The 27,691-nt window shown below is 41.7% G+C and overlaps 1 long non-coding RNA gene across 2 annotated transcripts in view; it reads left to right on the top strand.

The window, feature by feature from the left end:
• The first annotated feature begins 2,022 nt into the window (after window positions 1-2,022).
• LOC103593225 overlaps window positions 2,023-27,691 on the top strand; it is a 27,941-nt gene continuing 2,272 nt past the window's right edge. The window contains exons 1-3 of one of the 2 annotated variants that reach the window (XR_550726.1): window positions 2,023-2,165; window positions 8,173-8,214; window positions 25,734-25,822. This is a non-coding gene — a long non-coding RNA (uncharacterized LOC103593225). The remainder of the gene's footprint in view (window positions 2,166-8,172; window positions 8,215-25,733; window positions 25,823-27,691) is intronic. The other variant, XR_550727.1, reaches the window with a different exon arrangement.

Genomic DNA, 27,691 nt, shown 5'->3' with positions numbered 1-27,691 from the left:
CCGGAAGTGCTTGCTGCGCAGGACCCCTAGAAAAAAAAAAGGACCCGTCTTTTTTAGGTCACAAGATTGCGCCAACACTCACATGATACTTAAAAAAAAAATCTTTTAACACCGCAGTGGTGAAAACAAAGCACATCGTGGGTGGAAGCTGTGTGTCCGGCAAAGTTTTAAAATGAACATGTATTTTATTAACCCTAATGGCACCGGCGGCTGACTGAAAATATTAGTGTTGTATATGGGAGACACACGTTATTTTCCTGCCTTACAAAACAGGTTTATGCTTGGAGCGACACGGGCAGCCCCGGCAGCCACTGCAGGCGGCAGCCGGGACGCCGCGGGTTTAAAACGTACGCGTGAGGCGGCCAGAGCGCGTGCGCGAGGGTGCGGGGTGGACGGGAGGGGCAGCTGCCGTCTTCCGGGGGGGCGGCGAGGCGAGGCGAGGCGAGGCCTGACGGGCGGGAGCGCGCAGGCGGGCACGTGGAGCCTTTTCGTTCCCGGCGCCCCGCACTAAGCCTCACCGTGTCCCCTGCCCCGCGGTGGCGGCCGGCGAGTCGAAAGACTGAAGTCCACCCCCGGCCGCTGCCCCGAGTCCCGATCTGCTGTTTCTGGGATGTGTTTGTGGGATGCATGGCCATAAAAAGAATGGCGTCCATTTACATAATGCTTTGTTTGCATTTTCCAAGTTTCTTTCGGTTAAACCCGCAGAAACTCCACCTTCTGCCCTTGTAGCGTTTCAACCGCGCTTTGTCAGACATTTGAAATAGTGTCCATCTGTGGAGGTCTGGTTTATTCAAGGGGTGCCGACTAGGGCTTTGAGGAGTTCCTGCGGCTTCTCCTGCGCTCGCGCTGCCGCTTTTCGGCCCTCAGTGACGCCTTCCCTTTCCCAGCTCCCCCAGCTCTTAGCCTCCCCGCTCTCTTCGGGGGCGGCCGCAGACAGGCCCGCCATCTTGGAAGGCCTTTCCACTCGAGTTCCTCTTGCTAGGGAAATGTCTGTCGCTCGAGATGGTGGCGTACCAAGTAGTGACTTCTGCCTACAGTACTTTACTACATGCAGTGTACTTTGGTTTATATATAGAAAAGGGCACTTTATAACTAAAGTGATTAAAAATCCATTAGGAGATTGTGACCACTACACGCATTTAGTCCTTACAAAATCTCCTGAAATGGGTGATGGTGTTATTTTCATTTTACAGAGGTACAGAAGGGTGAAAGCATTTGTCCAAGGTTACATAGCTCGTAACTGGTAAAGCAAGGATTTGAATCTACGCAGTCTGAGTCCAGAGACTACGTATTTGATCACTAAGCTAGATGTGGTCTCTGTAGAGGGCCCTGTTTTGCAGGGAGACAGTATATTAGGGAATTAAAAATATAAATAAATGTTAAAAACTCAGAAGACAACAAAAGGACTAAGTTGCATATAATCAGGGAGTATCCTGATTCAAAGCATCATAGTCTTCTAATCTGTCATTTATTTTCCCTAAAGAAAATTTTATCCATCAGGTCTTTTCTTCCCACAACTGCCTTTTTTCTGCCTTAACTATTCCCTTGATTTCCTCTCACCTGAGTATTTCAACCAACATCCTCCTCAGTGAAGTTTTTCCTAGCTCCCCCAGCTCTTAGCCTCCCTCCTTCCCCCAGAGTAATATAACCCCTCCCCTCATGGCCTACATTTGGCTGTTGATTAAATTGTAATGTGTCTTGGTGTTGATAATGTGTATGGGCCACAGGTGCCTTGGGTGATGCTGCAATCTGGCAGAGAGGGCGGTGGACTTTGGAATCTGAGGATCTGGGCTCTAGCCCCTGCTGTCCCACTGACTTCTCTCTTAGACTTCTACAATTCAGTTTATTTGTGGGCCTCATTTTTCGCATCTGTAAAAACAAATGTAATGATCTCTAAGGCCCTTTCTAGATCAGTGCAAGAAGTGGTAATATTTGATGACCTTGGTTATTTATCCCTGGAAGGGAGGGGTTTATGTAAATATTTTACTTTTGGTAAATTCTCCACTCCTTTCCTCAGACCTACAGTATCTTGTGGACATGTGAATGAATTCCACACAACCCGATTTATAGATGAAGCCATGGAGATATGGAACAACTGACTGAATAGTCACTGCCCCACCCTTGGAGCCTTACACATGACTCTTCTCCCACTCGAGTGACCACAGGTTGGTTAAGGGGTTTAACAAGGCTGGGAAGGTGAGTCAGGCTTAGACTTTGAAAGTTGAACCACAAGACTTATACCCCATTTGGAGGAGTGATATTTGCTTCCTCTTACATTACATTGGTATGTTATGTAAAGCCTTTCAAAATGATTTTACATTGCTTGTTTAATCATCACAGACAGTAGGATGTTATTATTATGCCAATTTTACAGAAGAGCCATCTTTGGATCAGAGTAGTGAAGTTGCTTGTTCAAGGTTACACAGCTTGTTAGGACCTAAATTGAGCCTCTTGACCTCTAGTTATAGATGTTCCTTTCTGGGGCCGGCCCGTGGCTCACTCGGGAGAGTGTGGTGCTGATAACACCAAGGCCACGGGTTCGGATCCCATATAGGGATGGCCGGTTAGCTCACTGCTGAGCGTGGTGCTGACAACACCAAGGCAAGGGTTAAGATCCCCTTACCGGTCATCTTTAAAAAAAAAAAAAAAAAATAGATGTTCCTTTCCTTGGCTTCACACTTGGATGCATGGGATAAGTTTATCTTAAACTCGAAAAGCTTTACAGCCAGTCTTTATTTTTTCTGTTCCAGAACATCCAATCCACTTACCTTAGGCTCTTGACTCTTTTGGTTTAAGAGAATGTCTTCTCTCTAGTTCTCTAATGTTTACAATTATGAGTATAGGAAGGGGTGGAAATGTTTTCTTAATGAGATTCTTAAGTTCCTTGGTGGCAGGGACTTTTCTTTTCTCTAACCTGCCTGGCCTAGCAACTATACTTATAGCATGTATTAGTACATTTTTGTTGCTTATAACAAAATACACGGAACTGGGTAATTATAAAGAAAGTGAAATTTATTGCTTATAGTTTCTGAGGCTGCGAAGTCCAAAGTCCATCTGGTGGTGGTGACAGCGACCCAGGGGGTTTCACATTGCAAGATGGTGGAGGTAGAGAGAGCCAAGAGAAAGAAAGAAAGATTCTTCTCCTCTTTTAAAGCCCTCAGAACCATGCTTCAACCACCGTTTTTAATCCATTCACATTCACAATAGCACGGTCCTATAATTTAATCATCCCTTCAAGGCTGCACCTTTCAATTACCATAATAGATTTTCCCATCCTCTTAACAGTCACAGTGGGGGCTAAGTTTCTAATACATAAAATTTGGGAGACAATTCAAGCCTCAGTGAGTTTTGGGAGGACATAATTCAATCCACTACACAGCTATTTAAAATTGCCCTGCCAACATGGCAGCATTTTTTCAAAAACATGTTTTTTTCTCTCACCCTTCAGATTTATTCTCCTGTTTCTCTTTTATTTAAAATAATAGTAAATTGAGAAAGCCTTTTCCCTGTTATTTCCTAGGCTACTACAGTCTAGAAACATATCTTACCTATTTTGTACATAGTAACAATTTAATCTCATGTGCTGGTGCTCCTGCACTGCTGTTATGAGGTCACTCCTTCCTGAGAAACGTAAGAAATATGTGGGTGTTTAGTTTATGTTAGTTTGCAGAAGTGACCAGGAGATACAATAACATCCTTGGCTTAAGTTCTCTCAATTGGGCAAAGCAGTGCCCGTGTATTCTCTAATGTACCTCTGCTTGAAATAAGGCATGGGGAAGGGATTACAGAGAAAAGTTAAGGGGAAAAATGAGAACAGTGTGCAAATACAAAGTACAGAAAGCGAGGACGGAAAAAAAGTAAGAAAAGGAAAAAGATAAGAGAATAGGTTAGAGAGAAGGGATCAATACAGGATAGGTGGAAGGGAGGTGAAGGGAATAATCCAGAGGTCCATTAAGCCCCTCGTGGTGTGAGAAACACAGGCTGCTGTCTTGTAGGAAGGAAAAGCAGCTGGTATAACTCCCGAGTTGATCTTGGGTAGCACATATTTTCCTTTCTTATCCTCTATTTCCAGTATCAGGTAGGGGAAATTGCTTTTTTCTTCTATCAGCTGGGGTTGTGATCAGATGCCAGTAATTTTGATATTATCCTCAGTTCAGTTGGCTTATCAAGGAAAATGTATTACAAAAATCACAGAAGGTATTCCAGGTCAAATTTCATTTTATTCATTCATTCAGCAAGTAATTATTACTTGATATGTCCCAGACACTGAGGACATAAAAATGAATGAGATCCTGTTCTTTTTTTTTGGGGGAGGCTGGCTGATAGGGGATCTGAACTCTGGACCTTGATGTTATCAACACCATGTTCTAACCAGCTGAGCAAACCAGCCAGCCTGAGATCCTGTTCTTGCTCTCAAGATGTTTGTGGTCTGGAGAGGGAGACAGACAAGTAACACAGTACAGTGTGTTAAGTATTAGGATATTAGCAGAGGGTGATACGAGAGCACAGAGGAGGGACCCTTGGTACAGCCTTGGAGGGGATCTGGGAAGGTTGTGTAGATAAGTTGGCATCCAGGCTGAGTCCCAAATTAGCAGATTGCAAAGTAGAGGACAGGGAAGGGTATTCTAGGCAGAGCAGAGAAAGCAAAGGCCCAAAGGCAGGGAGAGCACAGTCCATTCAGAAGTTGTAGGCATTTCAGGAAGATATCAAGAATGTTTGCATTATCCAATTTTTGGTGATTGTTCTACTGTTTTACTAGTGTGGGTTATTAAGACTTGACTATGCTTGCTGGAGCACAGAACGGTAAAGGCTACTTATTTTATAGCAGTAATTCTATTTTAAGATGAAAACACCAGAAATTGTATTTCATGTCTAGAGATTCCTAGGAGAAAATGTAAATTAGCACAGCCTTTGAATTAGCAAATGATTGGTAATCCTCTGTCCAGTAAAAGAAAGAAGGTGCAGTGTGCAACATGTTCCTTTCTCATCCAACTTTGGGATCTGATTGTGTTCTGCTTTGTTTTTAATGAGGTGTGTGGGGGTGAAATTTAGGGTCCTTGTTTAGCTGGTTAGGATATTTGAGTTAGGAGGAGGGAAAGGAGTTCAAGAATAGTTGCTACTTGGGCCGGCCCGGTGGCGCACTGCTACAGTGTGAGCGTGGCTGCGCTCCCGCCGAGGGTTCGGATCCCACATACAGACCGGCCGCTCACTGGCTGAGCGAGGTGCGGGTGCGACACCGAGGGTTGCGATCCCGTTGCCGGTCCCGGTCCGGTACGGGTGCGACACTGAGGGTTGCGATCCGTTGCCGGTCATGAAAAAAGAGAAAAAGCAAAAAAAAGAAAAAAAAAAAAAAAGAATAGTTGCTACTTTATGGCAGAACAAAAGAAATACATTTAAATAGCTCTTTTCTCTGATCTTACCTACAGAGCAAAAGCAAGACATAGTCAGGGACTTTGTTTCAGAAAGACAGTTATTTTAACTAGACAAAGCATTTATTTAACATTATTCACTGTAAAATCTATTGTGTCCAGATTAAGAGCATTGATTTTTTTTTTAAAACCCTTGACCTTTGAGTTATCAATATTTTTTGTCTTTTTTTTTTTTTTTCCTTTTTGTCTTTTTTCGTGTCCGGCAACGGATCGCAACCCTCAGTGTCGCGCCCGTACCGGACCGGGACCGGCAACGGGATCGCAACCCTCGGTGTTGCACCCACACCTCGCTCAGCCAGTGAGCGGGAACCGGTCTGTATGTGGGATCCGAACCCTTGGCAGGAGCGCCACTGGCTCCCAAGCGGCGCACTGTAGCAGTGCGCCACTGGGCCGGCCCAATATTTTTTGTCTTTTGAGGCATAGATATAGCTGCATTAAACAGAAAACCTTATGTGTATTCATTGGACAACACTGGGATTTTACCTGGATTAATAGAGGAAAAAAGTGGTATGTGTGGAGTAGGAAAGAACAAGCTTAGAAAATAGCATATAGATTCAGTGATTGTTTTCAGGGGTCAGCCATCTTTCTTGGCCTCACTGTGGCAATTGATGTTCCCTCCTTGCACACTATCTTCACTTTGGCTTCTAGGATGCCACTCCCTTGATTCTCCTCCTACTTCGCTGGCCCCTTCTTCTCAACCTTTCTTGATTTTTTTTTTCTGATTCATCTCCTCAACCTCCAATGATAGAATACTCAGAGCAGTTCTTAGATACCTTCTCTGTCTACATTCATTTCTTAGGTACTCTCTTTCAAGACTTTACCATATATCCCCTGAGAGTTCTTGAGTTTATATTACTATCTTGAATGTCTTCCCATGAACTCAGGACTCTTATATGCAGCTGTCTATTGGATACCTCCACTTGGGTATCTAATAGCTTCTTGAACTTATTAAAGAACCTAACTGCAGAATTTCTCTCAAAGCTTCATCTCTGGCTGTTCCTCCCCATCTTAGTTTCATTTATATTGAATATATACATGAGTCTCTCCTGATTCTGTTCTTTCTCTTACTCTCCTCATCCAGTCCGCCAGCAGGTCCTGTCAGCTCCATCTTATAATATATCCAGTGTTTGAACACTTCTTACCATGTGCCCTGCTGCTGTTGGAATAGTCTTCTAAATGGTCTTCCTCCTTTTGCTTTTGGTCCCCTCAGTCTAATCTTAACAGTGAGCAGAGTAATCCTTTTAAATGTACATCAGATCATGCCACTTCTCTGCTGAAAACTGTCCAGTTTCTCCCAGCTGCTCTAACTTCTTCCCTACCACTTCCCCTTGTGCTCTAGTCACACTGGTCTCTTTGCAGTTGCTCCAACATGCTGGGCCTTGGGGCCTGTGTAGCTGTGTTTTCTGCCAAGAACACTGTTCTTCCAGATGTCAGTATAGCCTCCTCCCTTACCTTGTTCAGATTTCTGCTCATCTGTCACCTAATTAGTGAAGTATTTCTTAACCATCCTTTTTAAAGTAAAAGCTGTCTCCCTACTCTCTGCCTTCTCTGTCTTCCTTCCCTGCTTTATTTTTCTCTGTAGAACTTATTGCTATTTGACATACTATTTTCGGCAGGGGGTGGGGGGGCACAGGGATCTTGGCTGGTACAGGGATCTGAATCCTTCACCTTGGTGTTAACAACATTGCACTCTCGGCCGGCCCGGTGGCACACTGCTACAGTGCGCCGCTTGGGAGCGCAGCAGCGCTCCCACCGAGGGTTCGGATCCCACATACAGACCGGCAGCTCACTGGCTGAGTGAGGTGCGGGCGCAACACCGAGGGTTGCGATCCCGTTGCCGGTCCCGGTCTGGTACGGGTGTGACACTGACGCAGCGGCGCTCCCACCGAGGGTTCGGATCCCACATACAGACCGGCAGCTCACTGGCTGAGCGAGGTGCGGGCGCAACACCGAGGGTTGCGATCCCGTTGCCGGTCCCGGTCTGGTACGGGTGTGACACTGAGGGTTGCAATCCATTGCCGGACACGAAAAAAGACAAAAAGGAAAAAAAAAAAAACAAAAAAACATTGCACTCTAACCAAGTGAACTAACCGGGCATCCCTGGACATGCTATTTAATTATTCATTCATTTATTCATTGTTTAACTAGTACTTACTGAATGCTGCCTACTGTATGCCAGGGACTGTTCTAGGGACTCTCTGCCATAGTTTACTATTTGTGACCCCTACTATAATGTAAATTTCATGATGGTTAGGGCTTTGTTATGCTCATTGCTATATCCCTGTCTCCTAGAACAGTGCTAGTACATAGGAGTTGAATGAATAAATTTATTCAATTTTTAAACAGAAGTATATTGAATATGTAGAGGGTTGTGTGCCACATAATGAGGGGAAGATCTGTGTGAATAAGATATCGTTCCTGCCCTCAAGCTGCTCAAGAGTCTAAAAGATGCTTATTTTGATCTGAACAGTGCTGTGCTCTCTAGCAGGATAAAATGCTACCTCATTCTGGAATTGGGGAGATGAGAACTGGTTTGCAGGGGTGTGGATATCATCAGAGACCAAGTCCTCCTTTATCAGGCTTATCAATAATTTGCACTCTTTTTGGGAGGGCAGGATTGATGATAGCTCACTATTGCTACCTTTATAGGTTACAGTGCATGTTTGGTCTTATCTTGTTAGAGCAGTTATGGCCTTTTCAAGAGTTTCTTTAAAATCCTGTTTTAAGTCTTGGTTCTTTTTAGGAACTTTCTGAGCACCGTCTAACACAGCCACCTACTCACAGGGTAAGTGAAAGAGTTCGCCAACTTTACCTTCCTCCATATCTGAAAGTTCTTTTCCAGTAACCCTGGCCATCCACTTACTTGTGTGGCCTTGAACCAACCTCAGTTTCAGCACCTGTCAGATGGAGATAAGGACAAATGACACCAGTCTTGTGAGGATTAAATGACTAATACATCAGTTTTGTGAACAGGAGAGTGGAAAGGAGAAAGGGAATAGAGACTGACAATTTCTTTTTAAAATAAGTATTGTATATCTCTGCTCTATTTTGAAACAAAGTTTATAAAATAAGTGTATGTTTTCTTTTCTAATGAGAGTAATAAAGATTTTATTATTTAAAACAGATTTTTGTGTATTGCTTTCTATACAGTAACAAGTTTCTAATAAATACTTCCCTGTCTCTCTACCCAGGTACTTACCTCTAAACAAGGGTACTTTAAAAAGTTCATGGAAAGATTCATATTATCTTTTAATTGTATTTTTCCATGAACTTTTGAAGCACCTTTGTATTACCTGAGGGAAATGAAATCCTAGAACCCCACCCCAAGCTACCCAGTGAGCTGGTAGCTAGGTAGAAAAACAACCCTTTCCTTTTAGATGAAATTGGAACTAGGAGGTAGTAGTCTTTGGGAGAGGCTCAAAGAGATTGAGGAGGAGGAGGAGGAGGAGGGTAACAGCAATAAAAATAATGGCTAACTTTGATGAACCAGGAACTGCGCTAAGCACTTCATGTGGATTGTTTTAACAGCATAACAACCAGATGATGCTGGTACTATAAGAAGCAGAGCAGTGTAGGAGTATGGAGTATAGACTCTGGGGTCAGACTTCCTATACTCAGATATCAGCTTTGCCAGTAGATGACTCTGGTGGCCTTGAACAAGAAAACTACCTCATTTTCCTCATCCGTATCTGTAAAATGAGGGTAATAATAGTACCTGTGTTGTAAGGTTGTGATGGTTAAATTACAAAAGTCAGGTAAAGTGCTTAGCATAGTGCTTGGTACATAGAAAGTGCTTACCCAATGTCAGCTGTTACCATAATTAAAATAGTTGTTATCCTCATTTAGTAGATGGAGAAACAGCTTAGATATAGGTAAAGTAATTTGCCTAAGTCACACAGCATATTAATGATGGAACCAGAGTTTGTATCCAGGCAAACTCCAGACCTTTTGCTCTTAACCTTACCCTGCATCACCTTAATAGGTTGAGGGGAAGAGACTGCACAAGAACTCCATCTTGTTGAACTTGAGATGAGGTAGGTGTAAAGTTTGGGCTTGGGTTCTGACCTACCTAACCTTCATTTGTGATCTTAAGCATCTTATCACCGTAGTGTGTGCCTTGATTATTCTCTTGAATTGATTCTTCCCTAGATGAAACGAGTGATAGTTAAGTTACAGTCTTTCCTCCTAAGGGACTGGGAGTCCCCTAGGCCAGGAAATGGAGCTAAACAAACACATCTGTCTCAGTACTCTTTGGACCAAGTATAGGAACTTGTCTGGTCTCTCTTCTTCATACAGCTGGTAATGATGAGAAGCAGAACAGTACACACGTTAAGAAATTTCTGTGTACTATGGACTTTACATGGATTATCTCATTTAATGCTTAAAATAACCTTATATGTAGGCATTTTTATCCCTATTTTATAGAGTTGAAGAGAAGTTATGAAACTTACTTAAAGTCACATGGTTTATAAATGGTAGAACTGGGATTTGAATAAGGCAGTCTGGCTCCAGAGTCCATGCTCTTAATCTCTGCACTCTACTCTACTCTTCTAGTCTTCTCTTACCTTTGGAAAGTAGTTAGTGTGGGCAATGTGGTTTAAGAGGTAATAGGCCAGTTCTGTCTTTCCATTTGAAAAATGGGAAGATTTTGACGGACCAGGAATGAGGAGGCCTGGGATCTTGTCTTGACCCTGTCACCAGCTTGTCATGTTCAGGACTTCACTTTTCTTAGCTTTGTTGTCTTCATTCATTAAACAAAGGGGTTGCTCTAGTTGCTCTTTGAGGTCTTTTGGAACTCTGATGTTCTGTGTTAATCATAGGAAGTAAGCAGAGTAACACCTACTCAGCTCCTTGAATTTGGGGCAGTGGTATTTTGTGAGGTCTTAGTGAGTCTGCTTTGTGCACTGAAGATGCCAGATTCCAGAGAAAGGGATGAACTGTTCACCTCCTTGAAGATGGTAGGTCTGAGCTCTTTAGTGAGACTGGTTGCCAAGGAAACTCAGCCTCTGGCCCAGCAACAGCCAGGAATGCTTTGGTTGAGGCTTGAGTACAAATAACTAAAACAAGCACCACATTTAGGTTTCGTTCCCTGTGTCCCCAACCACCACCCCCACTTCCCTTTCCTTTTCAAGATGCTAGTTTTGAACACCGTCATGTGTTAGGCACTCTTTTAAGTACTTAACAGAGTATCATATTATTTAATATTCATGGTAATCTTACAAGATAGGTACTAACGTTCTAAATTTATAGATAATGTAACTGAGGCAAATAGAGTTAAATAACTTGTCCACATTTACTCAAGTAGAAGGTGAAAGTAGTATCAAATCTATGCTTTATTTTTTTTTCCCCAAACCTATGCTTTTAGCCACTAGGTTGTACTGCCTTGTTATATCTTTAAAAAAAAAAGAAAGGAGGAGGATTCTTTAGTTATTTGTTAGTGGTTTTTGTTTGTTTGTTTTTGTTTTATTTAGATTGATTGACTCTTGGAGCTGGAAAGAGCCTTTGAGGTAATTTAATGCAATCTCCTTGTTTCCAGTCTGCCATCCATTTACAGGAATGCTTTCTATCGTCCCCTTAACAGAAGATCATCCAAGTTCTCTTTGAATACTACTATTAATGGGGGAGCTCATCACTTCTTGAGAACATTATTGTTGAATAGCTCTCATTGGTAGAAAATTATTTCTTGTTTTGAATTGGAATACAATTGAGACTTCTCGTTGGTTTTAGGCCAGTCCCCTGGAACCATGCAGGAAAAATAGTCATATAATCCATCTTCCATAATTTTGTAAACCTGTGGACAGTCTTTCTATTTATAAGGCATATTTACAGTTTTCTAATAGCATCTAAACTTGCTTTTGATTCAGATCTTTTAATGTAAAAGCAGTCCCTACCTCTCCCTATTTTGCAAATACAGCCTACCAAATCTGTGCTTTGCTTTTTGTGATTATTTAGGCACAAAGGGGGCTTTTCCCACATACTTGGAGAATGAATGGATGGTGAGCTGTGTTTTGAAATTTGCATGAGTGTGGAGGGTTTTACAGTTTCCTAATCTCGTAATCTCTAGAAGGCAGGCTGCTGCCCTGCACACTCCATCAGAGCTCACAAAATGGCTGGGAGTTTATCCGGGCACTTGATGAACTGCATTTACTTCATCAGGCCACTAGGTGACGAGCAACTCACAAACCCAAACTGCCAGGGTCTGTGTGTACAGTATAGTTATTGTCTGTATTTGGAAAGAACATCAGAAGTCATTGGTTCAACCTCATTAAAAGGTTTTTGGTGGGTGGGAGTGGAGCATATACTTCGTATATACTTTGTCTTTCCTGGCTGTGTTCCAATTTTAAATATTAAGTTGGCTGGGATGTTTCTTTGAGTGATTTGATGCATGATACTTTCAGAGTCTTTATATGTCCAATTTTCTTTTAACCTACATGTATGAATGATGTCTTGGTCGGGTTTAGGATTCTTGAATATTAGTCCTGGTATCTACAGAGTCTGTAAGCAGCTTTCCACTGTCTTGTGTTTTCGGTGATATGGATGAGAATTTCAATACCAATAGGATTCTTTTTCTTTGTGAGTAATAACCTGTTCTCTCTGGAAGTTTGTGAATTTTTAATTTATGCTTAGAGTTTCATCATGGTGTGCTGAGATGTGTATCTTTTAAAAATAACCCTTCTTGGCACTCGAGCCTTTTAGACTTAAAAACTTATCTTTTCTCAGTTCAAGGAGAACTTATTGTTTCCCTTCTTTCTGTTTCTAACTTCCTTACTTTACAGATTAGGAAACTGAAACTGAACCCAGAAAGTGAAATGACTTGCTCAAGGTTATATAGCTGGTTACAAATGAAGCTCAAGCGAATAACCTGACTTCTTTGATGAACTAGACTTTTATTGAATTGAATATTGTTCCAGTGAGAGGGCCATTATGAATAACTTGGAAATTTTTTAGTGAGACAGGAATTTTGCCAATGGCTCATGGGGAGATGAAGGCCGAAGAGTGAGAAAATTCAGTATGATTAAAATATGGCTTCTTTGAGGCTGGCCAGTTAGCTCACTTAGAGTGCATTGTTATAAAATCAAGGTCAAGGATTCAGATCTCGGGAGGGAGGTTTCGGTGATGGGACACAATAAATAACTACATTGTATATTGACAAAATAAAAATAATAAAAAAATAAAAAAAATAAAAAAAATAAAAGGATTCAGATCTCCTTATTGTCCAGTCGCCAAAAAAAAAAAAAAAAAAAAAAAAAAAGGCCTGTTTGAAGGACTAAAGAATTCACAAGTCCCCTGGTATCCCAGTTATTGGAGCTAACCTAAAGCTCTAAAACTTAATAAAACCAGGAAGTTGCTTGAACACTTGAAGAGTTAAATATTTAGTAGTCAGGAGTTGGATAAGTGTGGTCGTGCCTTGTTGTAAATATTGGAAAACATAAATGGCATATGAAGGCTTGGAGACAGACATCATAAACCATGTCTTATCAGTGGTCTGGTTTCTGTTTTGATTTACAGCTTGGGACACTTTTCTGTTGGGAATCACCTGCTCCTGGCTCTGTTGATCTTTGAATTTCCCCACCCCTTCAGTTCCTTTCAGTTTTGAAATGAAACCTACCCCAGAGGGCGACGTCAGGTATCGAGAGGACTTTGACAGCTCACACTGGGTTGTTTTTTTTCCAGAGCTGTCTGGTATGTGACTTTGTGAGGTGTGAGGCTCAGCAGGCTGTTGTACAGAATAATTGATGGTGAATCAGCTGTTGGGTAAGGTGTGGGCAGTGTCATTTCTGTGGGTAACCAGGAAAACATGACCAGATACATTGTCTTTCATCCACAGAAAGTTGAAAGTTAAGAGCACAAATCGCCAGAGAACTGTCCGTGATCTCTCTGCCTTTGGTTTGGTGAAGAAGGAAAGGTTTTATTTCAGCTTCTAATCTCCTAATTTATAGAACCTCCTCACCTCCTTTCTGTTTCTAGCCTCCTGCTGCTGCTCCAGCTACTAAACATCTGTACTGTGCCTCATGGAATTGCTGCTTTGTGAAGTGACTCCTCTAGATGCCCTTAGACATCTTCCACCCCAAGCAGACTTTTCACACAGTACAGCTTGCCCTCCTCCTTTTGCTGTAAACCTGGTTTCTACCAGATTACTTCACTTGGAATCTTTACAAGTGGGACTAGCTCTTTTTTCATCTCACCCCATACTACTTCCCCCTTGACTTTGACTATCTCCCAGCCCCATTCCTCAGCACTCCAGGGCTTCTTTGAGACCTTCAAATATCTTTTTCTCTTTGAGATTTCTATTGGCCGGCAATAGAAACCTGATTCCTGTCCTTTAAGCTGGCATCTATACTCATTTTCTCCATGTTTGTTTAAGATTTCAGTGTCTGACCTCCCCTCCTGGGGCTGTAGCCCAGGCTCGGATTGGGGACCAGCGCTGGCCTGGGGCCAGGGATTCAGGATAGAGTGTGGAATTGGGGGCCTGGTGTAAAAATTTTAGATGTGGGAAAATGGGAAGCCAGAAGATGTGAACACCAAGGCCAGTGGAGGTTGGGAGGGACAGAGAAAATTTGGTATCTGAAGCAAAAGATGTCCTTTGGGGCCGGCCCAGTGGTGCACTGCTACAGTGCGCCGCTTGGGAGCGCGGAGGCGCTCCCGCCTAGGGTTCGGATCCCACATACAGACCGGTTCCCGCTCACTGGCTGAGCGAGGGGCGGGCGCAGCACTGAGGGTTGCGATCCTGTTGCAGGTCCCGGTCCGGTACGGGCGTGACACTGAGGGTTGCGGTCCGTTGCCAGACACGAAAAAAGACAAAAAGGAAAAAAAAAAAAAAAAAGATGTCCTTTGTAGGTTCCCTCTTCTGTCCATTCTTTTTTGAAAAATCATTTTTTAATTTACAGCGCGGAGGCGCTCCCGCCGAGGGTTCGGATCCCACATACAGACCGGTTCCCGCTCACTGGCTGAGCGAGGGGCGGGCGCAGCACTGAGGGTTGCGATCCTGTTGCAGGTCCCGGTCCGGTACGGGCGTGACACTGAGGGTTGCGGTCCGTTGCCAGACACGAAAAAAGACAAAAAGGAAAAAAAAAAAAAAAAAGATGTCCTTTGTAGGTTCCCTCTTCTGTCCATTCTTTTTTGAAAAATCATTTTTTAATTTACATAGAATATAGTAAATAATTTTAAAAGTAATCATTACACAGTAAATCATTTTTTAACTACTTATGCATCTACCCCCCCCCATTTCAGTTGTTTCCGTATTCCCTAGAGGTAACATGTCAATGGTTGGAAATGTATATTCCAGACTTTTTTCTTTCTTTCTTTTTTTTTTTTAAAGGCTGGTAAGGGGATCTTAACCCTTGACTTGGTGTTGTCAGCACCACGCTCACCCAGTGAGCTAACCGGCCATCCCTATATGGGATCCGAACACGTGGCCTTGGTGTTATCAGCACCGCACTCTCCCGAGTGAGCCACGGGCTGGCCCAATATTCCAGACTTTTTTCTGTGTTTACATACATTTGTATAAACCCAGAAAAAGTTAAAGTATTATTTTGTGTTTTAGTTATTTACACAAATGGTATCACATTTTATGTATCATTCTGGTATTTCCTTCTTCAGTAATGTGCCTTGATAATATTCCATGCTAGTACATAAAGATATATCTTATTTTTTTGACTGCTGTATAGTATTTCACTGAATGAATATACTGTATTTTATTTAGCTATTCTCCTATCGAGAAACATTAAAGTATTTCCTGTTTCTTTTTTTTTAAGTTATAAATGATTCTGTTATATTTTAGATGTTAGCCTTCAGTTCCTAGGCTTTTTTTTTTTCTTCCTGTTTTTTTCCTTGTGCTCTCCCTGGGTGATCTCAGCCTCTCTGACAGTTTTAGTTACCATCTACACATGGATGATTCCCAAATCTCCAGTCCAAATCTCTCTCCCGACTGGAATATCCACCTGCTCACATGGACAACTCCACTGGGATGTCTTGCAGACATGGCAAAATGAAGGCCCCCCTGCTTTTACTCTCTTGCTCCTTCTGCAGTGCTCTATCATACACATTGTAAGCAGCATGCAGTGGCTAAAGCCAAAAACCTAGTAGTGACTGGTTAATTCTCTTTTCCCTTCCCACATCTGACAACCAATCATTAGGACCTGTCCTCCCTACCTCCTCAATATTTCTTGAATCCAGTCACTTTCCTGCTTCATTACTACTACCCTGTACCTTTCCTAATTTATGAAATAGAGTATTTATGAGGATTAAATGAATGAATATATATCCAATGCTTAGAACAATAGATTGGCACCTACTAGGTGCTATTTGAATGTTATCATCATCATCTTCATCTTAGTCTACATAATCTGCTCTCACCTCTGCCTCCAGTCTTGATTTTTATTCTCCCTTGCCTCCATTTCATTCTCTACACTGCAGCCAGAGTGATCTTTATAAAATCATGATGTCATTCCCCTGCTTATAAAAACTTCACCAGGGGCTGGCCAGTTAGCTCAGTTGGTTGGAACACATACTTCTAACACCAAGGTTAAGGGTTCAGATCCCCATACTGGCCAGCCAACAAAAAAAAAAAAAAAAAAAAAAAAAAAAACTTCACCAATATTTCCATTGAGCTTTTGCATGTGGTGTTATCCCCATCTTGAATGCTCTTCTCGTTGATCTTTGAACGACTGGTGTCCTTTGATCTGCTTTTAAATATCATCTCTTCAGAGAGGTCTTCTCCAGACCACCTAATGATTCTAAACATATGCTGTCTATCACATCACCTTATTTTAATTATTCGCATGGCACTTGCCAGTATTTGATATTTTTCTGGTTTATTTGCATATTTGTTTATGGTCTTCTCCAATTAGGTAGCTGGATTCCAAGGGCTAGCATCAAATAAAAGAGAGAAATCCAGGCATGAACCATGAGGGTACTTCAAAAGGTTTGTGAGGGCTGGCTGGTTAGCTCATGTACTGGACTGAATTATGTCCCCCCCAAACTATTGAAGCTTGAATTGTCTCCCAAGTTTTGTGTATTAGAAACTTGGCCCCCCAGGGCCGGCCCATGGCTCACTTGGGAAAGTGTGGTACTGATAACACCAAGGCCACGGGTTTGGATCCCTTTAAAAAAAAAAAAAAAGAATGTAAATTCTCTGAGAATGAGGATATTGTATTTTATTCACTGTTGTTTTCCTAGTACGTGGCAGTAGCCGGCATACTATAGGCACTCAATAAATATTTGTTAAGTGAATGATAAAACAGCTTCCTATGTCTTATAAGGCTGTTCTTGACTTCTCCAGCATCAGCTCTGTCAATATACTCTCTACCTTGGCCTTCCCATCCTCCAGCTCATCCTGTCTCTTTAGAAGTGCTTTCTTGTTGCGTGGCCTTTTCATGTGCTGTTCCCTGTGCCTAGAACACTCTTCTTTAAATGCCCTGCTACTGCCTGGGTGTCTCCTATTCATCCTTCAAGTTACAGCTTGGGTGTAACTTCACCTGGCTAGCCTTCTTGATCCTACAACTCTGTGTGCATTGCCCTTTATGTATTGTAATTATTTAGTTGTCTGTGTCCTTCTAGAGTGTAGGTCCTATGGTGCAAAGGCCTGTGTCTTACCATGAATTCGTAGTCATAGCTGATCAGCAGTGTCTTAGCTCAAAGAATCGTTTGAGGTGGGTTCTGGGGGTGGGTGGGGATGGAGTAGCAGGGATAGGCACCCAAGGGCTAGGAAGGTGTATGTTAGGATGGTCAATACACCTTGGCTCATTGTCATTTTTGTTATTCAGTCATCTTTGGTGATTCCAGTGTTTGCTGGGATGAACCATCTAACATGCTTGAGATGAACCATCTAATATGGTTCTCTCTCCAAGCATGTTCATGAACCAGGGTAAGCCTGACAGGGGACTTGCCCACGAAGGGGGCATGTGTGCTAAGGATAAAGGTAGAGGATCTGGGTAGGAAGATTGTCTACTCTGGGTGACTGAAGGCAGAATAGCTAAGAATGGAGTGAAATCCTAAGCAAGGAAGGGAGCAAAAGGCCTGAGGGATAAGGTGAGGCAAGGTTGAAACAGGAAGCTGAATCATTAAGTCAGAAACCTAGAGAATTTGGATAGTGGGTGGAGTGCGAGAAGGGACAGGGCAAGTAGTTCAGGATTAGGGTCATAAGTAATCTTGGGGATTACTTAAATCATCTTTTAGCATTCTTACCTCTTTAGTCTGGAACCAGCTTTCAGATTATAGGAAGGATCAGACAGTTGACATACAAGGGTTTGAGTGAGATTGCATTATTACTTTCCTTGTGTTTTGTGTGCTATTTACTTTAAAACCAAATCCTCAGAAATCCTACTTTACATTTTCTGTTCATGTCAATTTCTGCTGTCAAGAGCCTACTTTCCGTCCTTTTAAATATATCAGGTTCAACTAGCTTATCTTTGAAGCAAGTTTTCCTATACAGAAGCCTAAAGCAGTGCTGGAGCTCCCTTCAGGTTGAGTGAAGGGAATGAGCACTTCTTCAGGCTACCTCCTCCCACTGAACAAGGCATAGGAGCTAGCTTCAGCAGCCTCAGGAGTTCAGGACTCTGCTCGGGCTGAGTGTGTGGAATTTCTCTCTGAATTTTGGGGAGGGACATGAGAGTATAGAATATAGGTTGAGACTCTACCAGTGAGGCATAGTAAGAAGTAGTGGAAGACTGGCTGGATGTACAAGAATGGTGGGATCTGAGGATGTGTAGGAGTGGTTTTCAGGGCTTCTGACCTGAATGGTCCTTAGGTTTATGGCAGGGTTGGGGGCACTGATGTGCCAACTGGAGAGTCTTAGAGTAGCGTTAGTCCTTAGAGGTGTTCTGTGTGTTTTTCTATGTAGCCTGGAGCTCTTCTGTAAGCTAAGCGGGGAATCATGAGGACAGAAACAGTACTTACTGAGGAAGGGTATATTCCCTTTGGAAGGTTGAAGTGATTATGTGCATAGACTGAACAGTCTATGGCCGGTCATCTGGCCTCTGTGAGGTGAGGCACATGCACTCCCCTCCTAGGGCTCTGCTGGGAAAACCAACCTAAGAGAGCCAAAGCTCATGACCATTGTTAGTGATTTTCCCAAGTGCCCACTGTCTGCTTGCCCCCTTGTCTGCTTGCCCCCTCAGCTCTCTAAGCCATGTGTTCTGATGGCCTGCCTTCTATTTTCTGCTTTGAGGCCTTCAAATTCCATAATTCACTCAGACTTTTCTTTCTAGATTACTCACTCCACGCCCAGCTTGACTCTTTGGCTCTACATAGTCCCCTGATTTTGACATTGCCAACAAGCTTCAAGTAAGGGCCTTCTTTCATTAGTCCTGTTCCTAGAGCTATGGTTTTGAAGCTTTAATGCATCAGAATTACCCATGGGGGGCCGGCCCAGTGGTGCACTCGGTAGAGTGCGGCGCTTGGGAGTGCGGCGGCGCTCCCGCCGAGGGTTCGGATCCCATATAGAGACCGGTCCGCTCACTGGTTGAGCGCGGTGCGGGCACGACACCGAGGGTTGCGATCCCGTTGCCGGTCACGAAAAATGACAAAAAAAGGAAAAAAAAAAAAAAAAAGAATTACCCATGGGGGCTAGAAACTTGTTTAAAATGGGGGTGGGGGAGTGTATAGTTGTTTAAAATGCAAATTCCTGGTCTCTACTCCTAGATATTCTGTCTAATCCAGTAGGTATGGGGTGGTAACCAGGAATCTGTAGTTTGATCAGCCTCCCAGGTGATTCTTACACCAGTCATCATTTGTAGACCATATTTAGAGAAACTTGGACTTAGAAGACTGCCAACTCTCTACCCCTGAAGGGGCAGGACCGAGATCGAGTCCTTTGCTTGAATCCTAAGATACTAGGAACCTGTCACCTGTTGTACAACAGGGACAATGGATAACTGTCTCTGTGTACTGGTACCCCATGTTCTTGTTGCCACAGTAGGAGTGGAGCCCAGATGAGGTGGAGGGCTTTAATGACTCACCCAGGGTAGGTCAGTACCTCTGGGTCTTACAGGGGGCTTTGGCCTCAGACTCAGAAAGCAGGCTAGAATGTAGACCCTGAGAGCTACCAAGCACACTTCAGATTTGTTTCTGGAGTACTTCTCATCTCTGTGTACGTAGGGTATAGGCCTGTCTTAGTATATGCCTTACTTATCTGGTCTCCAAGCTGTCCTCACTCCCTGTCTGGCCATCCTCCACATTGCTTCTGTTCAGCCTTCTATAACAACCCAATCTTGTCTTTCTTCTTTGAAAATACTTTCTTGCATTTCTATTACCTACATAAGCAAGCCCAAATGTGTCAGGTTGAAATAAACAGTCTTGCACAATTTGGTACAGATTGTGGCCTACAACGCCCTGTAATATCTGGTCCCTGCCTCTTTCTCAAGTTTCATCTCAGACCCCTTTCCTCCTTACTTACTGTAGGCACCCTCATCTGCTCACAGTTTCTTGACCTCTTTTCCAACTATCTCTGGCCTCCAGGGCCTTTTCAATGCTACATAGCCTCTACCTGGAACACTCTTTACCCTGCTCTTTACCTCATTAACTATCCCTTGCCTTTAAGTGTCAATTAAGCATTATCTTCTCTTAGAAGTCTTTTCTGGCCACTTTATATAAAGAAACTATCTCTCCCCCCCCCTCGCCCCCGCCATTTCTTTCTTTCTTTCTTTACCCATTTGCTTCCATTAGACCACTTACTGCTGTTTACCTTTTGGTCTTTCTCTCCCAGAAGATTATACGGTCCATAAGGTCAGGGACCTTTTTGTTCATGGATATATCTTCAGTGCCTAGTGTGTAGAGATACTCAAGAAGCACTAATCTGCATTTTTATCTTGTCTGTATCTGTGTTGCTGCATTGTGGCTTTTCACAACTCTTGCCCTTTGCCCATGCTTTTGTCTCTGTCAGAAACACCTTTCCTCTTGTCAACTTGTCAGATTCCTTCTTGTCCTTTGCCAGACTTGTTTAAGCATTTCTTTTACTTCCCCAGGCATTGCTGGTTCAACAGAAACAGTACTTTGTTCCTCTTGAATGGGCTTTTCACCATGTATTTTCATTTCACCTATGTAAGAGATAGATGGAATGACAGACCAGTTTCTGAGAAATGGATTAATTTGGAAACGGCAGAACTGATATTTGAACCCTGATACATCTGAGGAGCTGTCATTCTACCTCGCTATGTGTCCTCTAAAAAACCAGTTAGCAGACCCAGAGACACTGGGGTGAAAGAGGTACTTTTTTTAACTAGTGGGGTAATAAAACTTTTTAAGGGCCGGCCTGTGGCTCTCTTGGGAGAGTGTGGTGTTGGTAACACCAAGGCAATGGGTTCAGATCCCTATGTAGGAAGGATAGCCAGTTAGCTCAGTTGGGAGAGTGTGGTGCTGACAACACCACGTCAAGGGTTAAGATCCCCTTACTGGTCATCTTTAAAAACAAAACAAAACAAAACTATTTAAAAAAAAATTTCCTCAGAGTTAAGTACAGTAAAATGTATACAATTGACAAGCCATTAATAAGGATGATAGAGTAAAAGGTGACTATAGTGTTTGGAGGATGATGTATATTTCATGTATTTCCTTGATCATATCCTTGGTCACTCCTCATGACACAGACAAAGCCTACATATAACCTAGTAGAGATGAGCTGAGGTGAAACACTATTAAATTCAAACCAAAGCAAATATTAATCATAAACTCATAATTTCTTGGAGGATATAGAAAGTGAAATCTGGACATTCTTTGTTGAGGGGAAAATATGCAAAATTGGTATGCAAAACCTTTAATATATTTTGCTTAAAAATACATCTTACTATATATTGATAAGGGATTACTTGAGTAAATTATAGTGGATATTGCCATATTATACAGATAAACATATTGCCATATTATATTGCCATATAATAACATTGCCATATATGCCATATAATATTGCCATATTATCATTCTTTCTAATATTGCCTTATTATAAAGAATGATACAGATAAACATAAACACACTGATAAGGAACAATCTCTCAGATTTATCATCAAGAGAAAACTAAAGAAGTGTGCAGAATAGTGTTTTTGGTTAGTGTGCTAGTGTTAGTATTTGTATGAATTTGTATGTTATATACCCAGACTATTTCTGGAAGTTTTTTTTTTTTTTAAAGCTGTGTTGCTGAATTTTTTACCATGTGTACATTGTCTTTTTTAAAAAAGAAAAAATGTTTAAGGAACACATAAAATTCACCATATTAGGCATTTTTAAGTCTACCTTTTAGTAGTCTTAGGTATATTCACACTGTTGTGCAACAGATCTCCAGAGCTTTTTCATCTTGCAAAAGTGAAACTCTATACCCATTTAACAACTCCCTTCCCCCCCTCTGCCACCCTTTTCCCTCCAGTAATCACTATTCTACTTTCTTTTTCTATGAATTTGACCACTTTAGATACCTCATATAAGTAGAACTGGCTTTAATAATATTTGTTTTCTTGGAACTGGCTTACTTCACTTAGCGTAATGTTCTCAAGTTTCATCCAGGATTTCTTTCCTTTTTAAGGCTGAATAATATTCTATCTTATGTATATACTAGTTTGTTTATCCATTCATCCATCAATATGTTGCCTTTTATAATTTTTTTAAGGTACTTTGCTTTACTCTATAAATATGATCCTAAAAAGTTGGATATAAACATTGTGTGTGTGTGTGTATGTCTGTACATATGCAGCAGGGACAGGGATTGAGGTATGGTTAAATTGCATTTTTGTTAACTTTACAGGAAAGAGGAAACTCCTTTTTGTTTTATGAATGATCTCCAACTCTGTGTCTTGGATTTTTGTATTTGAGATTTTTCTTGAAATGAAACACATCTATACTAAGAATGGAACAAAAAAGAAAGGGGGCTAGAGATTTGGTTGTGTTTGAAATTTAAGATACCTGGGTACATCAGGACATCCCACCATTTGTCTTACTTTACCTACCCCTCCATTTGTTTTAACAGCATCTATGTTCTTTTGTTCCATATGCTAAAAATCTTGGAGTCCTCTTTTTAATGACATGTTTCCTGTGTGTTGATTTTGTTTCCCCGAATGGAGTCAATTCTTGAAGGCAGGAGGCATATCTTATGATTATATCCTACAGTGACAATCTTAATAAGAGTTGCTTAATAAATACATATTCAGTGAAGATAAGAGGGAGGTGGGGAGAGAGAGAGAGAGGCACCTCTGCCCAAGAAGTGATTGCTTTTGTTTTTTTCCTAACTCATCTTGTACCCTACACCAGTACAGAATTTCTTCCACTTGTAGACTAAGTGTGTTGAGGACTTGGGGTGTGTGCCTGTGTGTGTATGTTCCCTGCTGAAAGCCCAGGAAAGAGAGCAGAAGCCAGATTGCACCCTTTAGGCTCTGGCCTGATAGTATGTAGAGAGACTTCTGTGTTACAGCCCTGAAGAGAATCTCAGATTTCTATCCTCTTCATAATATCAAGTCTGGGTATTTAATTGTCAACAGGGAAGCTGGAATGGAATGTGCCTTAGGCTTCTCAAATTCAGTAGCACATAGTAGAAATATTTGATAGAAGTGATTTTGCTATTTTTGGTGATAATATATGAAAAACTTAACAGGGTCTGGTATAAAGTAAGTGTCTAAGAAGGGACAGAGAGACTATGTGAGAAGTATTTTAAAACTATCAAATCTTGGGCCGGCCCGGTGGCGCACTGCTACAGTGCGCCGCTTGGGAAGTGCGGTGGCGCTCCCGCCGAGGGTTCGGACCCCACATACAGACCGGTTCCCGCTCACTGGCTGAGCGAGGGGCGGGTGCAGCGCCGAGGGTTGCGATCCCGTTGCCGGTCCCGGTATGGTATGGGCGCGACACTGAGGGTTGTGGTCCGTTGCCGGACACGAAAAAAGACTAAAAAGGGAAAAAAAAAAAACAAATATTGCTTTCAAATAAAGTAAAGGTGAGAAAACCAAAAAGATTGGGGAAAAACAGAAAAACCTAGGTGAATTCTGCTGTGAATTGTTTCATTTAAGTCTTTAAGTTATTTTATGCATGTTAAAAAAAAAACAAATAAAACCCCGGTCCGGTATGGGCGCGACACTGAGGGTTGTGGTCCGTTGCCGGACACGAAAAAAGACTAAAAAGGGAAAAAAAAACAACCAGACTATCAAATCTTTCCTTTAAGCCCCTTACCTCCACTCATGTACCTCCATTCCTTGCTCCAGGCTAAAGATATAGGGGATAGCAACATGTATTCTACCTTTGGGAAATTGCCAATTCCTTGTTTATGGCTTTTATGCTCAGGCAAGAAGTGTAATCTGCTCCCATATTTCTAAGAGCAGATACAAGTGTATCTGGGCCCTGTCCACCAGGTTACTCAAAACCTCACCCCAGACTGAAAGTGTTCCAATCAAACTAGCATGTCTGGTCACCCTAGGCAGCATTCTTGGTAGGGACCTAGTCTCGAGGATCTTCGTGGGGAAGTCTGTGAATCTTTAAGGTAGCTATGGCCAGGCAGTGGGTGTGTGGGGGAGTTGACCATGAGTTAACTTAGCTGGTGGGTGTAGGCATAGAGGAGGGGACAAGGTAAGGGGCAAAAAGGGTTTGGTTCTGTCATTTGTGCTCATAGAAAGATGAAGGCAGTTGTGTGTAAGGCATAGATCTCTGGCCTGCCATAGCCTCTCACCTCCCTGTGATGAGTCAGTCTTGCTTCCACTGTCCCTGCAAGGCATGTTGGGTTTAGTAGGGTATGAAATAGGGAATCTGAGTCAGGTAACTTTGCTTCAAATCCTGTATCTCTGCAGGAGAGGAGTTGTGCCTCCCAGGACCTGTTTTCCATGTGCTGAAATAAGAGGAATCCTGTCCAGATCCCTTGGGCATTTCCCTCCATTCTTCTTTTTAAACTTTATTTATTTTTGGGTGGCTGGCTGGTATAGGGATCTGAACCTTTGACCTTGGTTTTATAACACTGTGCTCTAACCAACTGACCTAACAGTCAGCCCCATCTTTTCAAAAAAATGTATTTATAATTTATTTTTTTGTGGCTGGCCCTTACAAGGATCAAACCCTAGACTTGATGTTATCATTATTAGCACCATGCTCTAACCAACTGAGCTAACTGGCCAGCCCCATCCTTTTTGTTTGTTTGTTTTTTGTGGGTTTTTTTGACAGCTGTCTGGTAAGGGGATCTAAACCCTTCACCTTGGTATTATCAGCAGCACCCCTTCATCCTTCTTATGCCCTGTTTTCATCCTGTCACTGGCCTGGCTTCTTGAGAGAGGAGGGAAAGGGTGAGAGGATGAGGAAAATAAAGAACTTGAGGGGGTAGGTAGATTTGCTGTCCTTAAATTCTTTCTGGAACAAAGTGTAGGTGTGGGAAGGAGGATGAGTGAGGGAGTGGGAGAATAAACACACTGCCTGTGTCACTTGCCTGGCACTCAGCCTGGACCCTTGCTTGGTATTATTGATCTCTTTATGTGTTGTTCCTCTCTCCCAGTAGAGTATAAGCATGTACACGTGTGAAATTTTACATCAATGGAATTATACCTTAATAATACTGTTTTTTCCCCCTTAATACTGTTTTGTGATCTTTTTTCACTTGATTGAGTGTTGGAGAAATCTTTTCATAAATACAGAATAAATGGCAGAATTTAATGAGTGAGTATATCATATACATTTTATTCTTTAATATTTAATCCATTTATCTTATCTGTCAGCAATGGGTTATCTCTGACTCCCCTTAAAATTGTATCAGTCCCCCTTTCTTCCCGATCTCTGTTCCCTCCTATATTTTTCTTTATAGCATTTAGCACCACCTGATATACTACATACTTTTCTCATTTATTTATTGCCTAACTCCCTCCATTAGGATGTAAGCTCTGTGAAAACAGGCATTTTTTTCTTTTTTATTGACTGCCCTATATCTGGTGTTTAGAATAGTTCCTGGTACACAGTTGAAGTCAATAAATACTTGTTGAGTGTGAAACTTCTGGTGTATATATTGGGCTTTTTATTTGCAATATCTTGGCTATTATGAACATTCTGTAATAAACATCCTGGTATATGTGAGGGTACTTCAAAAAGTTTGTGGAAAAATAGAACTGAAGGTAATACGAATCTTTCCATGAACTTTTTGCACTTTTTGCACATCTTTGCACACTTACTCACTATCTTTTTAGGATGAACTCCAAGAAATGGAATGGCTGAGTTAAAGGATTTGCACATTTAAAATGTCAATTCATGGAGCCAAACTACCCTTAAGAATGTAAACTTCTACCAACAGCACATAAAATTGCTTGTTTCCCCATGGTTTTAATAACATTGGGTATTGTGTTTTTCTTCTTTCCCATCTGACAGGTCTTGTAACACGGTGGTTAAGAATGTGACTTTGGAGCCAGCCTGCTGGGTTCTGAATTCTGACTCAGCTGTTTACTATGTGACCTTGGGTGAGTCATTTACCTTCTCTGTCCCTCAGTTTCATCTTTGGTAAAGTAGGGGTAGTGATAGCACTTATTTTTGGGGTTATTATAAGGTGTAAGTCAGTTAATTCAAGTGAAATGCTTGGAATAGTAACAGATATAGCAGTCAACAATATGTTTTAATTTGCATTTCTTTGAATATTAAAGGTTGAACATCTTTTCAAATGTATTTTGAACATTTTTATTTTTCTTCGGATCATTTATTCATATCCTTTGCACATTTTTCCAATAATACTTTCCTATTAATTTGTAATAATTAACATATCAACTCATACATAATGCAGAACTGTTCCCAGTTTGTCATTTGTCTTCCAGTTTTGTTTATGCAGTTTTTTTCTGTCTGCAAGTTTTACGTTTTTAGGTAGTCAGATCTTTTCCGATATAGTTTTTTTCTGCTACTAGACCAATGTTTAGAAAATGCATGCTTCCCCACCCCAAAATTATAAACATAGCTACTTGTTTAAGTACTCTATGTTTGTGTTTTTAAATCTTTAAATTTACTCTTTAAACTTAAATCTTTGATCCATCTAGAATTTATTTCGATATGAAGAGAATCAGATACTTTGTTCATCTATTTAAAAAAATGAAGCTGACTTGAATAAAAATTAGAAAATACAAATAGACAAAGATAGAAAATAGAAAGTACCCATAACTTTACTTCCAAAGAAACTTTGTATGTTTATGTAGGGACATTTACACACACACACACACTTACTTTTGGGGGGAGGAGCAAAAAATGGAATCACTCTGGACTTAATGTTTTGCAATTGGGTTTAAGTATGGTTTAAAAATATAATTAATATAAGTAATTAATATAATTAAAAGTAAGAAAAACTTTGAATTTAAATTAAAGTATGCTCATATCTTCTTTTTTCTCTTTTCCCTGAAAGATTTTTTTTTTTTTTAAAGATGACCGGTAACGGGATCTCAACCCTTGGCTTGGTGTTGTCAGCACCACGCTCAGCCAGTGAGCAAACCGGCCATCCCTATATAGGATCCGAACCCGTGGCCTTGGTGTTATCAGCACCACACTCTACCGAGTGAGCCATGGGCCGGCCTTATCTTTATTTCTTTTCTTTTAATTTCTTTTTCATTTGGGTTGCTGTCTCAAACCTGTTTATTGAGGAAGGAGCAAGAACAGAAGCCTTTAATCTACTCTCTTTCCCTTAACTTGAAAGTCGCTTCTTCTTTTGAATATCACATACTCAGAAATAGCAAATCTCCTTTCAGAGAATGGATTTAATATTTGGATGCTGCCAAAAGGCATTTAGTTATTAAACTGTGGGACGAATATGCCACATAAAGCAGTTTGGGGTCAGAACTTATGATTGACTCTTAAGTGATGAGACTGCTGTCTTTCTGGTGCAGCTTCTTGGCTGGCTGTGGAAGCTCTTCCAAAGCGGATCTTAACAAGTGGACTGCTTTGAAGGGGCCATTGTTCATTTGGAATGATAAACTCTGTGTTGTTCAAAAAACAAATGAAGTGACTACAGTGGGTATTTCCTCACTTCAGCCTGGGGGTATTACTGGGGTATTGATGAGAGGTATTGACTGGTAATAAACCTGTTGTGCTCTAGCTGTCTGTCCTCATCAGCTCTTTTCAGAACTCTGGTTCCCTCTACTTTCTTGCTTATGACTCAAGATGGAGGAAGGATGATTCTTAATAACAGAGCACCCAATATTTCTATTTTTTTTTTTTCCTTTTTGTCTTTTTTCGTGACCGGCAACAGATCGCAACCCTCAGTGTCGCGCCCGTACCGGACCGGGACCGGCCACGGGATCGCAACCCTCGGTGTTGCCCCCGCCCCTCCCCCAGCCAGCGGGGGGCCGGCCTGT

The sequence above is a fragment of the Galeopterus variegatus genome, unplaced genomic scaffold, assembly GCF_000696425.1.
Source record: "Galeopterus variegatus unplaced genomic scaffold, G_variegatus-3.0.2 Scaffold1303, whole genome shotgun sequence".
Taxonomy (NCBI): domain Eukaryota; kingdom Metazoa; phylum Chordata; class Mammalia; order Dermoptera; family Cynocephalidae; genus Galeopterus; species Galeopterus variegatus.
The sequence above is the reverse complement of the archived record's forward strand: the minus strand, read 5'-3'. Positions and strand labels throughout refer to the sequence as shown.